At 38.2% G+C, this 14,693-nt stretch overlaps 1 long non-coding RNA gene across 1 annotated transcript; it reads right to left on the reverse strand.

The window, feature by feature from the left end:
- Nucleotides 1-9,716: 9,716 nt before the first annotated feature.
- LOC123271647 lies at nt 9,717-12,648 on the reverse strand. The gene is made up of 4 exons (XR_006510936.1): nt 12,381-12,648; nt 12,145-12,305; nt 9,983-10,156; nt 9,717-9,911 (listed from the first exon to the last, which is right to left on the reverse strand). It is a non-coding gene; the product is annotated as an uncharacterized LOC123271647 (long non-coding RNA).
- Nucleotides 12,649-14,693: the final 2,045 nt, after the last annotated feature.

Below are 14,693 nucleotides of genomic sequence, written 5' to 3' on the forward strand. Positions count from 1 at the left end.
GTGACTATTGTATTGACTAATTTATTAAAGTAGATTGCACATGTTACTGCATCATCATTAACAAGCGTACTTTTTTCCATGAAATGTAGATCTGCAAGTTGCTCTGGAGTGATGTCTAGCTTATGTTTTAATTTATACAAATTTTGTAATAAGGGTATCCATCCTATTTCATTAGCACTAAGTGTGAGAAATAATGTTGGCTTACCATATTGACGTATCATTGCGAAAAGATCTTTTTTCCTACTTGCCCAGTACCATGTTGAGTTTGGTATGGTTTTTAAAAACGCAAGATTAGTATCAATACAACTGTGTACGTAGTCTTCAGATTCAATTTGTTTACGAGTTATATTAGTATCGGTTCCAACATGTTTAAATGCTACTGTGAAACAATCACGAATCTTCATTCTCATAACTTTCATTGCTGAGTATAATAAATGATGCGGAGTTACACCACGACGATCCGACCGTCGTAATTCGCTGGTTGCCATCATGAAAGGCGTAACGCGTACGCCGTCTCTGAAAGTTCTAAATTCGCCAAGGTAAATCGAAGGAAATGAGAGTTCTTCAGCGTGTTCATCAAATAATAGGCTTTGCGGAACTTCTTTCTCACCAGGAGCAATTCTCAAATATTTTTCTTCATTCCATAAGAGTGTTTGTTGATCTGCAGTGAGGCTATCTTCTATTGGTATATCTTCGCTGACCATATCTTGAGGTGGTGGATTCTCAGTGGTTGAGTCGTTGAAAAAAGATTCTTTAATTTTAATATTGTAATTTTGATAAAGTGGTTTTTGTATTAAAAATTGCAGCCAAGTCTTGATAGCTCTTTTATTTACAAAACCAGATAAATAGCTTGATTTGTGAATTTTTTTTCTTTTTATGTGTACATTGATGCAGTAATCGTCATCTACATCTCTAGGTAATAATGAAACCATAGTATTAACATCGACGGGGACATTAATAATTTGGCCGAAAATTCCGTATTGGCCTAGCGCATGACGCAACCGCCGGATTTGCATGAATGGTAAACGCGGTGAAATAAGCCTTTCTGATAGAAAATCCAACGGTGGAAAATCTCTCGGTTTTGGGGGATATTTGAACCCATTGAAAGTAGACATAATCGGAATATTGTGTTTCAATAAGGCTGTTTTGCACGTAACACATACAACAACACTATTAGTAGCAACACCTGGCAGTATTTGTGTGATAATATTATTACATTCGTCAGGAATATTCGTTAACTCGTTTTTAAACCATAAGCGGTCACATACAGAGCACGCATATCCAAAAGGATTGTCCGTAAATTTCTTGAACATTTGTCGCGCACATTTATGGAATTGATAGTTTGAATAGAGATTACACTCATTCATAGAATTAATATTATTTATGCCACCAGAGGTAGATGCATTATTTACATTAGATGGCCCAGCAATAGCTGCTTCTTCATTACTGTCCAATGCTTCAGCCACTGGCAAAGAAATCACTTCACCTATAAAATAAATGACATTTTATTACAAATTGCAAATTCACATTTTCCACCGGGTCCAGTTAATAAAATCGTATTAATAAATACTAACCAACGCTATCATTGTTATTAAACCCACGATTTTCATTGAAAAGCCGGTTTCGCTGTTCTTTTACTCGCTGCCTGTACTCTCGTTGACGTTGAAGTTTGGTTTTACCATTTGGATTATGTGGTCTTCCAATGATTGGTAAAATCCCTACAATTTTGGCTTGCACTGCTTGACGCTGGTCCTGCTTCTTTTTACATTTGTTTAGTTCACTGGATTTATTGTTGTCCATTATGTCAGCAAACTAAAATTATACGCACTTGAATTATAGGTTAGGATTCACTAACTTAAAAAAATAAATATAAATTTATTTATAAATTCATCTATACTCATAAAATACGATGGTATAAAATTTTAATATTTTTAAGAATTACTTACCAAGATTGAATGAGAGTATAATTTTTTAATTTACACATATAACTGTCACTGCATACACGATGTCAAATTTTTAGTATGAAAACTGTTTAGTACATAACAGCTGAACTAACAAAATATATTTCTATATAATGTACTTAAATTTAGACGCATGCGCCAAACAATACACATATAGGCGATAGTACTATTGAGAATACATACATAGCTACACACTAAACCCTATGTTAAAAATGTACTATAGGGACCGTGTTTCACACACACACACACACACACGTGTTCTCACACGCACAGTATACTTTTCCACTCCATTCGGCTATTCTCAACTCTCCCTACTCTTTAAGATATGCTAGGGATCGTTTCCCCTTCTTTTACGTTCTTTACTTTCACTTATCATTTCTCCTCTCACGCTATACCCCTATTATACCTCAAAGCGTTTTTTTTTAGCCTCCGTAAAGAAGTTTCACTTCAAAAAAAAAAAAGAAACACACACACACACACACACACACACTCGGGGCAGAAGAGATACTGCTACCGGGCGCGTCTCCCCGAGCGGATGGGAGAACGCTCGCTGTCCTTGGATGACACTTAATCTCTTAGTTGATGAGGTACAGCGGGTAGGAGCCAAGCAAAATAACCAAACAAAATAAGCTCCCGTGGACAAAACTCCCCTTTAATGGGTTGGTCACACTAACTGACCTAGCAAGACGATTGGTTCCTGCTGTAACTCACTGGGAGTGTCCGGAACCTGTATCGTAGTTTCCGACGATGCAGGCCACGGCTGATGTGAGCTTGCTCTGCCGAGGTGAAAGTTGCAGCCGTGGATCAGGAGCCAGCCACTTCGGGCCTTGATCAGGAAGTACGCAGTGAGTGTTAGAGATCGGAATCTTCACCGCTCCGAGCGAGTCTAGTCCGTCCGTGTATTCCGGGACTGGCTAAGTGTCGGCTAGGCCTCAGGGAACTGGGGTAGGAGTACTATCTCCGAGGGTACACCCGTTCCTAGTTATGGCAACCCGCTCCACTCCGTACGATGCGCTGGTAAATCAAAAAAGTATGAGTAACTTACAGGAAACAAACAAGAATAGAAACGGGCTTCATGCTCAACAAGCAGCGATTGAAGCAAGCGCTGACATGAAGAGAACGCAAGCGTTGGAGCGCCTTGAGAAGCTGACCATTGAGCTGCAAGAGTTTGTCCAAACTAAGGTCAATATCCACAAGGAGATAAAGACCAAGACAACCGGTGTAGTCAATGCTCTTGGAAGATTCAAGAAACTGGACGAGGAATGGCAGTCATCACGACGCCGCATTGAAACTGAAACTGAGACGGAAGAAGCAATGGACACTGTAGCCGACGGTGACGGTGAATCTGCTGCTGAGGACAAGGGTGAAACTGACACAAGGTCTGGAAAGAGAAAGGACCGAGATTCGCCAGATCCAACCGACAAAGTCACAAAGAAGAAGGACTTGAAAAAAAGCCCTCCCCAACGACTGGCAGGGCAGGGCGACGAACCCAAGAAGACGACTGACTGGGAAAAAGTACAGTCTAAGAAGGAGAAGAGAAGGCTAGCTAGAGAGCAACTCTCAAAGCAGCCGCCAAAGGAGCCAAGGCCAGAGCCTAAGCGGAAAAAACTACGCAAATGGACCAGACCCGACACACTGATCATCCGCCCGGCCGAGAAAACAAAATATGCCGAGATTCTGCGTCGCAAAAAGCAGGACGTCCCAGATGAGTAGGTTCGTTCAACTGTGGATAAGATCAACGAGACCAGAAGTGGGGACTTGTTGATTACGATTTCGAGGAAGAGCACTGACAAAGGCCAAGGTCTGCAAAAGAAGATCGCGGACATCCTTAAGAAGCTGGCCAAAGTAATCTGCAAAGGACCGCAGGAGACCATCGAGATCCGAGACATTGATGATGACACGACGAAGGAGCACATTCAGACTGCCCTGAAAACGGAAACCGGAGAAACTTGCGAAATACCACTAGAGGCTATCAAGATCCGTAAGGCCTACAGAGGTACGCAAACGGCTACAGTGACACTACCAGCAGCTGGAGCACAACAGCTACTGGAAGGAAGCGGCAAAATAAGGATTGGCTGGGTCAATTGCCGAATAAGAGCAACTAGAAGACCAGTCCAATGCTTTAAATGCTGGCACTTCGGACATGTTGGGTCCCAATGTAAAAGCCAAGTAGACCGGTCTAAACTCTGCATCAGATGTGGACAAGAAGGGCACCGTATCTCTGACTGTAAAAATCCTGCCAAGTGTGCAATATGTGCTGAGCAGCAAGGAGCAAAGGACGTGGCTCACCATGCCGGCACCCACAGGTGCCCGGTATTTCAGGAGGCGCTCCAGAAGTTGACGAACAAACAACCATGAGGATACTACAGCTCAATCTCAACCATTGTGAGGCAGCGCATGACCTGCTCATCCAATCCGTGCGAGAATTAGAGCTCGACTTGTTACTAATAGCAGAGCCATATAAACACCTGAGTACCCAACCCTGGGAAGCTGATAGCACATACAAAGCTATCATTTGGTCATGTGGCAAGCTCCCTTTCCAAAATGCAGTCGACAACAGCAATGCCGGCTTTGTAGTAGTATCAGTAGAGGGCATCCGCTTCTATAGCTGCTACGCACCACCTAGCCTCTCCATTGTTGACTTCACTGATTTCTTGGATCGACTAACTGAAGATGCGAAGCATTACCATCCATTAGCGATAGCCGGGGACTTCAACTCCTGGGCAGTTGACTGGGGCAGCAAACATACCAACGCACGAGGGAAAGCACTACTAGAGGCCTTTACTACACTAGATGTAGTTTCGCTCAACAGTGGTGATACGCCGACCTACACCAAAGGTGACGCAAGCTCAATTGTAGACCTCACTTTTGTCAGTAATAGCCTTGCTAGAGGTGACTACAACTGGAAAGTGTTGTACATCTACACTTCCAGCGACCATCATGCGATATTCTGGGAAATATCAAACGAATAGAACATTAAGAGACCAACCAAGCAGTCTCACATCGTTGGTTGGAAGGTGAAATCTATTGACCCAGAAGAATTGCTAATAGCCCTCGATGGTGATCCGATCAACACTGGATGTGCAGAACAACATACTAAGGACCTGATGAGAAGAGTAACACATGCTTGTGATGCCAGTATGCCTCGTAAACGTGGCATAAATTCGAGACCTTCGGTGCATTGGTGGAACGACCACATCAGCGTCCTCCGTAAAGAGTGTCATAGAAAGAGAAGAATCTCCCAGCGCGGCTATCAACGGCTCAACTCAGTGGAGCTGATCGCAGAGTACAAAAAGGCGCGTCGTGAACTGAATAAAGCCATCATCCAGAGTAAAAGAAGATGCTGGAAAGAGCTTATATACGAGGTGGATAAAGACGTGTGGGGTAGGCCTTATAAGGTGGTTATGACCCACCTGAAAAAACAAAAAATGCCATCACCTACGTGTCCTCAACTTCTTCAGAAAATCGTCACTGCACTGTTCCCACAGCAACGCAACTTCGATTACCAGTTGGCGCCAGGCGAACTGGATGACATTCCACCTGTCACTGAAGAAGAACTACTGGAGGCCTGTAACCGTGTAGGGAATAATAAAGCGCCGGGATTGGACGGAATCCCTAATATAGCCTTGAAAACCATCATAAAGGCAGCTCCAACATTATTCCTCGACGCTTATAATGCATGCCTCAAGGAGGGAGCTTTTTCTCGTAAGTGGAAACAGCAACGATTGGTACTGTTACCTAAAGGGAAGAAACCACCAGAAGAACCGTCATCTTACCGACCACTTTGCATGCTAGATACGGCGGGTAAGATATTTGAGCGCATAATTCACCAGAGAATTGAAGCAGTAGTCGACCCACTCCTGGCAGACAATCAGTATGGATTCCGGAAAGGACGATCAACCCTGGACGCAATCAAACAGGTTGTTGATACGGCCAAGGAAGCAATCGCAGGAACCAGATGGAAAGGTGGAACGAAGAAGTATTGCCTGGTGGCGACACTAGACATCAGAAACGCCTTCAACTCCGCCAATTGGAAATGCATCATGCAGGCCCTCCAAGAGAAGAATGTACCAGAATACCTGCTTAAGATCGTAGCAAGCTACTTTGAAAACAGGGTCCTGAAGTATGACACGAAGAACGGTCCGAGGGAGTATGATATTACTGGAGGGGTACCACAAGGTTCAGTTCTAGGCCCGCTCCTGTGGAACATTATGTATGACGGTCTATTAAGACTAACTCTGCTAAGAAACGTCAAACTCGTAGCATATGCAAATGACGTAGCCGTAGTGATCGTTGCCAAACACCTTGACGAGATAAATCATATGTTCGATCTCACTTTTGAGCACGTTAACCGGTGGATGGACGCAGTGAACCTGCAACTGGCGCAACACAAGACTGAGGCAGTACTTATTACCAGCAGAAAAGTGGTAGAGACCATTAAGCTGAAAGTCGGCGAACAAGAAATCACATCACAACCTTATATCCGATATTTGGGAGTGATGCTTGATGCCCGACTCAACTTCAAGCAGCAAGTGGAACATGTCAGTGCCAAAGCGTCAGTAGTGAGGGCTAGTCTCGCACGACTGATGCCGAACGTCGGAAGCCCAAAACAGAGCAGGAGGCTATTATTGTCATCAGTAGTCATATCGGTGCTCACTTACGGAATATCCATTTGGGCCAACGCATTAAAGACGCAAGAATCATGGAGAAAGGCTGGACCAGTATATCGACTGAGTGCCCTACGAGTAGCTAGTGCCTTCCGCACTATATCAGAAGAAGCAGTGTACGTCATTGCTGGAACCCTACCTCTTAGAGTTCTAGCAGAGGAAAGACGGGCCCTTTACCAACGAAAAAGGTCAACTGCACTGATCCCTGAAGAACTTAGAATTGGAGAACGGCAGAAGACGCGGAGCACGTCTTCTTTGTATGTCCTCGTTTCGATCCACAGCGTGAAGAACTGGAGAGGATCCTGAACCAGAGAATGCAACCAGATTCACTAGTAGAAGCAATGTTGTCATCAGAAGCTGCCTGGAACGCTACCAACACGTTTGCAATAGAAGTCCTTAAAGACTTGCGTTCCACCGAAAGAAAAAGAGCAAATAGCAGAAGATAGAAGGAAGGTAGTTAACACCTTAGCCACCAGAAGGAAAAGCAGTAGCTAGATCCTCCCTTCACGAAGTAATGCCTGACGGCGGTTTCCATGAGGGATTAGAGGAAAGAAGGAAAAGGGGTTTAGGGTTTAGTGGGTAGGGGCGTTAGTGTCGAGTTTTAGTATGACGCTGCGTCGAGTCGCCACATATCCAGGCCAAACAGCTATGTCTAGAATCCGTAAAAAGGATTCCCCCCCTTAAAAAAAAAAAACACACACACACACACACACACACACACACACACACACACACACACACACACACACACACACACACACACACACACACACACACACACAGACGTACAGACACCATCGCGGGAATAGTCAGGGAAGCTTCCTAGGACCTCAAAACGTCGAGATCTGATGAAAACTCGATTTTCGAAAAATGGGGTAAAAACAATAACTTCCCGATTTTTGAAAATTTTCAATTTTCTTAGCGGGAAGCTAACAATATATTTCATTTTATACACAAAATATATATGAATTATATTTGAACTATATTCAAAATACACTTGCATATATTTCAAGTATATTTCAAATGTAAGCAAATTATATTCGGGTTACTGAACTTTTGGCCGTTTTTGGTATATAAGAAATATATTTCAAATAAAAGTAAAATATATTATTAATATATTTATTTTATATGATAAATATAAGTTATGAAATATAATCGGAATATATGAGAAATAAACTCACTGTATGTGAAAAATATAAGCTGCAAAATATTTTCGAATTATAATTTGTTTATATAAAAAATATATGAAAATTATATTTTAAATATTATACTAAAATTTTAAATGTCTGAAAATTTTGGATGCACCAAAAACTGACCAGAACCAATGTTCATTTAAATAAATAAGTTATCAAGTGCACGACTCATGACGCATATATTTTAACTATAATTTTCGTATATTTTGATTATACTTTTCATATAAAAAAATTATAATTCGGATATATTTTGCAGCTTGTATTTTTCATACACAGTAAATGTATTTCTCATATGATCCGGTTATATTTCATTACTTATATTTATCATATAAAATAAATATATTAATAATATATTTTATTTTTATTTGAAATATATTTCTCATATACCAAAAACGGCCAAAAGTTCAGTAAACCGAATATAATTTGCTTACATTTGAAATACACTTGAAATATATGCAAGTATATTTTGAATATTATTCAAATATATTTCACATATATTTAGTGTATAAAATGAAATATATTTTTTTTATATTCTAATTATAAATTTTTTTCGTGGGGGATACAAAACAAGGATAATATACCAATTATCTATCACATCCAAAAACACTGTGCCAGAAAAGCCATCTTCATTGATTTAACATCCCAGCCGATGCCTGGACCTACTCAATGGCCTTCCCAAATAAAATCGGGATAACCTCGACAGACTAAAAGAAAACTACTGGTGGTTTCAAGGAGATGCTAAATACATGGATGAACTTAGAAGAAGAGCTCGATTTACGAAGGAGAATACCAATAACAACAAAAAGAGAGAAACCTCGCCAACCGTGGACTGGCGCCACCAAATGATTGACCAATGTATTAGCAGTAATAATTATTATAACAATTATAATGTATATAGTAATCACCCACCCTCCTTATAACCCCCTATCCACCACCCTCATTATTTATAAGCCGAAAAGGTAAGTAAATCGTACAATGGTTTTTTTTTAAGTTAATTTTTCAATTTTTTACTATAGCCCTAAAGAAATAAAAGACTGTAAAATGCTGAAAATGCGGGAAGGCGGAGGATCAGGTTTGTGTCTGAATATCTCAATTAAAACGCGGAAATATTATTAAAAATTAACACTATAAATTTATTTACACTAAATACAAGTTATATTTAATATGTTAATTTGCGGATTGTTTAAATAAAAGCGGATAAATAAAGCACTGCGTGAATAATAAAGCGAAGCCAGTTGACACGTGGTTGAACACACTGCCGGCACTGGAAAAGCGGAGAATTAATTGCACAAATAACACAATTTATCTGTAACAAACTAAATCGGATTAATAACAATTAATTTAAGCAAATTAAATTATTAAATAAGCGAAATGCGGTTTATTAACAAAAAGCGAAAGTAAAAAAATACTAATGGCAACTTGATGCAGCGAAAGCGTGGAAGCGAAAGAAATAATAATAATGCGTCTTCTTCCTCGTCGACTTGGGGAAGAAAGCTGATTGCGCATGTCAGCGGAGCGATCAGCCAATCACACCATCGAGACATGGCGTGAGCAGTCAAGCTAAGCTTTGTGCAGGCGGTTAGTTTTTGCGGGTACTAGCGGTTGACAGGTGCGGCTCGTGAAATTGTGAGTCCCCCAAGGGCGACTTCATCGCGGCTGGGCCTGTTCACTGAACAAAGACTAATATCGAAAGCTAAGACGTTTCAGACTGATAAAACAAATATAGAAATTATATGTTATTTACAATAACAGTATTTCGATAAGAACGGCATTGTCGACAAATCGAAAAACATATTGTATTATTGTGTAAGTTACTCTAAGCATATTATTACTTATTTACGTATACAGAGAAAGAACAAAAATGAAGTCCTTTAAAATAAAAAAAACACTCACTTTTCATCTGGTAAAAAGTACAACTTGTACTTGTTAAGTGCTTCTATGACAGCTGGCGTGATGACTGATGCAACAATGGCGGTACACAGAATAATCAATCCCAATTTACGTTTCTTGTATAATGGGTAGACGATTAATGGACTTACCCAGAATAGTTGCATATCTACTGCCAGGTACCAGGTATGGATTAAACACCTCTAAAACAATTCATGGATATTCATAAACATGCATATTATCCATTGTTAAGAGAATAATCGTAAATACTAACTAAACCATGTGAATAGACATAATTGTGGATATAAAGTAGCTTTGCCCACCACTTTTCTTTACAACAGTCACTTTACTTTGGGTCTTTATCGACGACTGCCATAATGCCCCAGAACTAGTTTTTGGAACTATATATATCGTTATTGCTAACAGTGCCATGAATGCTGGTGTTAATCTACAGTCAATCATTAATTATTATAAATCACCAATTGTTATTAATCATGGATTACTTTCAGTTACAGTAAAATCTCTATAAAGTCCCGCTGTGAATAGTTTCGTTCCCCTCAATGTTTTCCCCTTCGTTCACACGACATTAAGCGGAGCATATGTATATGTGTAAGAGCATGTGTGAGGTCGATAAGATAGTTATTTTCTAAACTATCTTAGCCTTATCATAAAAATATAAACATAACCTCTGCCGTATAAATTTAAGCATCAGTAAATATGTGGTACATGATGTACTGTATATCTTATAAAAATAGATACTTATTTAGTTAATTAATAATTATTCTATTACTTCCTATTCTTACGTCTCAGTGCATAATGTCAGATAACTTAACTCATCAAATCGTTTAAAAAGAGCTAATTCTGGAAAGTACCTGAGAAAATTTTGAAAACAATAGAAAAAATTTTGGAGATAATCAAACAGGAACTTTGACAACAAGTTATGAGAATTTTCTTGTGACCTAAACCCGTCAACGTATCGGTAACCTTTACTTCCGTAATGAGCGAAGTGCTCAAAATTTTTTTTGGAGCGCAAAGAAAATAGTCAATTAGTCATCGGGTTTTACTTGTATTATTTTTCGTATTTTACAAGGATCTAGAAGGTCATTTTCCTGCGTATGAATATCCCTCTACTGACTATTTCCCTCCACATAGTTCACTACCTTTACTTCTTAATCTACGATCACACACAATAGATTGTTTTGCAGCTGTGGCCGAATTACATTTTTACTGTCCTCGTATTCGCCTGTGTCCTACCCTATGATAGTGACCAGGAAAACCATAGAAAACCGAGTTAAGGTGTAGCCGGCTATCGACGGAAACGCTTAGATCACCGAAAAAACAGCTTCTCAGAAATTAGAACTCTCGCTTGTCGACCCGTTACTAGAGCAGCCTAAATGCTTAGACCACACGGCCATCGAGCCGAAACGGAAAGAAAATACAGTAAAGTTTCTATAAAGTTTCAGTCTCGGGGGTAGGAAACGATCTAAATTAGATTTTGAAGAGCCGCGGCTTATTTATTATAAACAAATGAATCCAACGAATGATAACTCACAAATACACTGAAATAGTGCTCGGGAAATTTCAATATTCGTTTTATATTGATATGTAATTCTTGTTACGAGCTTTTCATCGAGCAGCTTAATAATATCTATTTTTTGTTGAAGTGCTTAGCGACGGGAAGGCTTACTTTCCAAGATTAGCTCTCTTTGAATAATTTGATGAGCTAAGTTACCTGTCATTATGCACTGAGACTGAAGGTAAGAAAGTAATATTAGAATAATTTTTTTTTTTTTTTATTAATTATTATTTAGAATCGGTTTTAACTGCTGTGGTCATATCGCCGACTTTAACTGTTGGGAGTGGTACGTTGGGGTCTTTTTGGATTGTGTAAATCTTAACCTACGCGGCAAGGGCCGAATATCAACCAAGTTGGATTCTAAGACCAGCTTGAGATTCGAACCCACGCCTGGCCGGTAAGTTAGTCCGAGTTCTCTATATGCCATGCGACTTAGACGACTCGGCTAACATCACCGGTTATAGAATAATTATTAATTAACTAAATAAGTATATATTTTTATAATATGTACTACATATTCACTGATGCTTATATTTATACCGCCTTATGTCGTGTGAACGAAGGGGAAATATTAAAGAGAAGGGGAAAACATTGAGGAGAGCGAAACTTATTATTTTTTAGACGTTACTTGAAATAAAACTGTCAAATAATTTTGTAATTCGAAAAGAGATAAAAATTATTTGACGTTAGAAAAATTTTTATTCAACATTTCCATTTGAAAAAAAAAAAAAAAATTGTTAGCATTCTACAATGAGTTTGAGCAAAATGATTTCAATCAGAGTGTAAACAGGATATAATCTATATAAGATAACTTATGCTTCGAAATTTAATATGGTTCTTTTAATAAATAACTTTATCACCTCATGTATCGATGGAAGTAATAAGCGAAAAGATTAAACTTGCGTCCTTTAGCCATTTCTTTGAGAAACAAATATGAAGTTAAGAATCCGGTAATCGCAAGAAATGTGTCAACACAATAGACTACTGAGAAGATGATCGCAGCGCCTCAAGAATGGATCCACTAACCATAATATTTCGTTAATGTTTTAGAAAGATTACAACCAGGTTAATTATATATAATCCGTTAAGCAATTACCACATCCTTTTCCTCAATATTGAGGATACTGCCCGAGTCAAAAAGTAAGAATCTGTGTCCTAGGATTATCCAGCTCATAGAGTAAAATTTCAGGCCTGCGATGATTGGTAGACTATTTTCATTAATATTAGTACTCAAGATGCGTTTACCATTGTAGATAAATGAAAATTTGCAGAGGGTATTAACGAAGTTACTGTTAATACTTGTAATTTGTGATAGTACATCGCAGGTGGTGCAGATTAATAGAAAGGTTAGTAAAGCTCCAATTATGCATCTGAAATATTTAACCACTGATTTATAATTGATAACTTGATTATTTTATGTTTTTTGTCGACTGAAATTTAAAAAAATTCTTCTAGTGTAAATTATTATATTTGGTGAAATCCCGGGAAAAAATTATCAGACCAGATCATGCCTGTTCACGTATGATCAGACCTGAAATTAGACCTGATCATATCTGTTCATGTATGATCAGGTCTGGAATTAGACATGATCATGGTCCATGCCTGTTCATGTTTGTTCACCCCTGAAGCGTTAAAAACCTCCAGGCCTGATCATACGTGACCATACCTGTTCATGTCTGAACAATTATAAATAGTCTATATATAATTAGATCTGATCATATTTGCATAGTCAGAAGTGATCAAAATTTTTTCTTTGGAGAAAACTTTTTTGGTAATCACAACAAGTGCAAGATGATGTTTATCATTGCGTTTAAATAATTCTGAAATGAAAAATTTGGTGCTTTTTATATGGGATGTTTTGGTCTGCTCTGATCCTACCTGACATTATTACTTTTTTTTTTTTTTTTTTTTTCCTAACAGTTATCTTGCGATTTTCGCGAATGATTCGCGACTCATAGAGTTGGATTACAACTGTGCATGGGGCTGCGAGATTCGGCAATGGGTTACGGATCCCAACGGTCACTGAAAAGTAATATTTCAGCTTGCGCCTGGGATCGAACCGACGCCTGGCCAGTACTTATAGTTCGAAGTCTAAGACACTAGCATTCGGCTACAAGTACTGATTTATTTAATCATAATTTATTTTTTTATTTAAATAACATTATATTTACGATAAACTGATTAAATACGTTATGTACTTCACAGAGTTATTTTTATCTAAGATAGCAGTATAGCAGACAGAAACTTTAAGGCGCACGGAGATCACTAAAGTTAAGCGGCATTGAGCATGGTTAGTAGGTGGATGGGTGACTGCTGATGTTACAGCCGTAAAATTATATGCAATAGTATATTACACTACAAGGGCAGAAAGTTGAGATTCCTGCACTGCGCACTTGCGCACACAATGTGCCCGAGTTTTTTCTTACTACGCCGGTCGAAAGCACGGGGTTCCCGCTGCGATTTCACAGCAGAAAGACCCTTTTTTATGCCGTGGTCGAGTCGCGCATACGCTCTACGACGAGGAGCCGAAATAATGCATTCGTGCACTGACAACGAGACTCGAGGCGGGAGAAAGCCCGAAAGTCGGTAGTCTCGTATGAAAATTGAGTTAACCGACACTCAACAATTTTTGATTTTTTTATTAATTAAAAACTAGAACTAAAAACTATTTTTAAAAAATTCCACGTATAATTTTTGAAATTTTCTACATGTGAAAATTTTTGTTTTAATTTTTCAAAAATTATTTATCAATAAAATAAATTATAAAACGTTTCAAATGTCGGCTAATTTAATTTTCATCTATCTTGTTATGTGTCAATGATTTTAGGTTGAAACTAAGTTATTAATTATAGAAAACAAATATTTATTTTAATGAAATGAGACTTGTTTAATATTTAAATTACCAAAAGAAACGAGAAATATTTTTTATCCTGATAGATATTCTCAAATAAATAAATTCATTATTGAACAAATAATTATTTGAAAAAATACACAAACAGATTTTTTTCTTAATTTTTTTTTCTATGCATTTTACGATTATTATTTCATTTTTCTGTTTTATTTTATTCTTAAAATCAGAGTTAATTCATAATATATTTATAACTTTAAATTTACCCGTGAAAAAATTTTCTGATCAGACTATATCAGGTCTGATATAAATCATCCATATCAGACTATATATGCCTTGATATAAGTATATCAGACTATGTACCCGCCCCAGTAAACAAAATTATATATCATTATATTACATAATTATAAATGAAAAATGGCCCTATATAATTATGTATAATTAGGTATAATTATTTCCATAGGAAAAAAAAATCGGCGCGAGTGGGAATCGAACCTTGGACCTACCGCTTGAAAGACTAATTCACTACCCGTTCACCTAAGAGACTTACTTGGAAAACAA

This window comes from Cotesia glomerata, linkage group LG9, assembly GCF_020080835.1.
Source record: "Cotesia glomerata isolate CgM1 linkage group LG9, MPM_Cglom_v2.3, whole genome shotgun sequence".
In the NCBI taxonomy this organism is placed as follows: Eukaryota; Metazoa; Arthropoda; class Insecta; order Hymenoptera; family Braconidae; genus Cotesia; species Cotesia glomerata.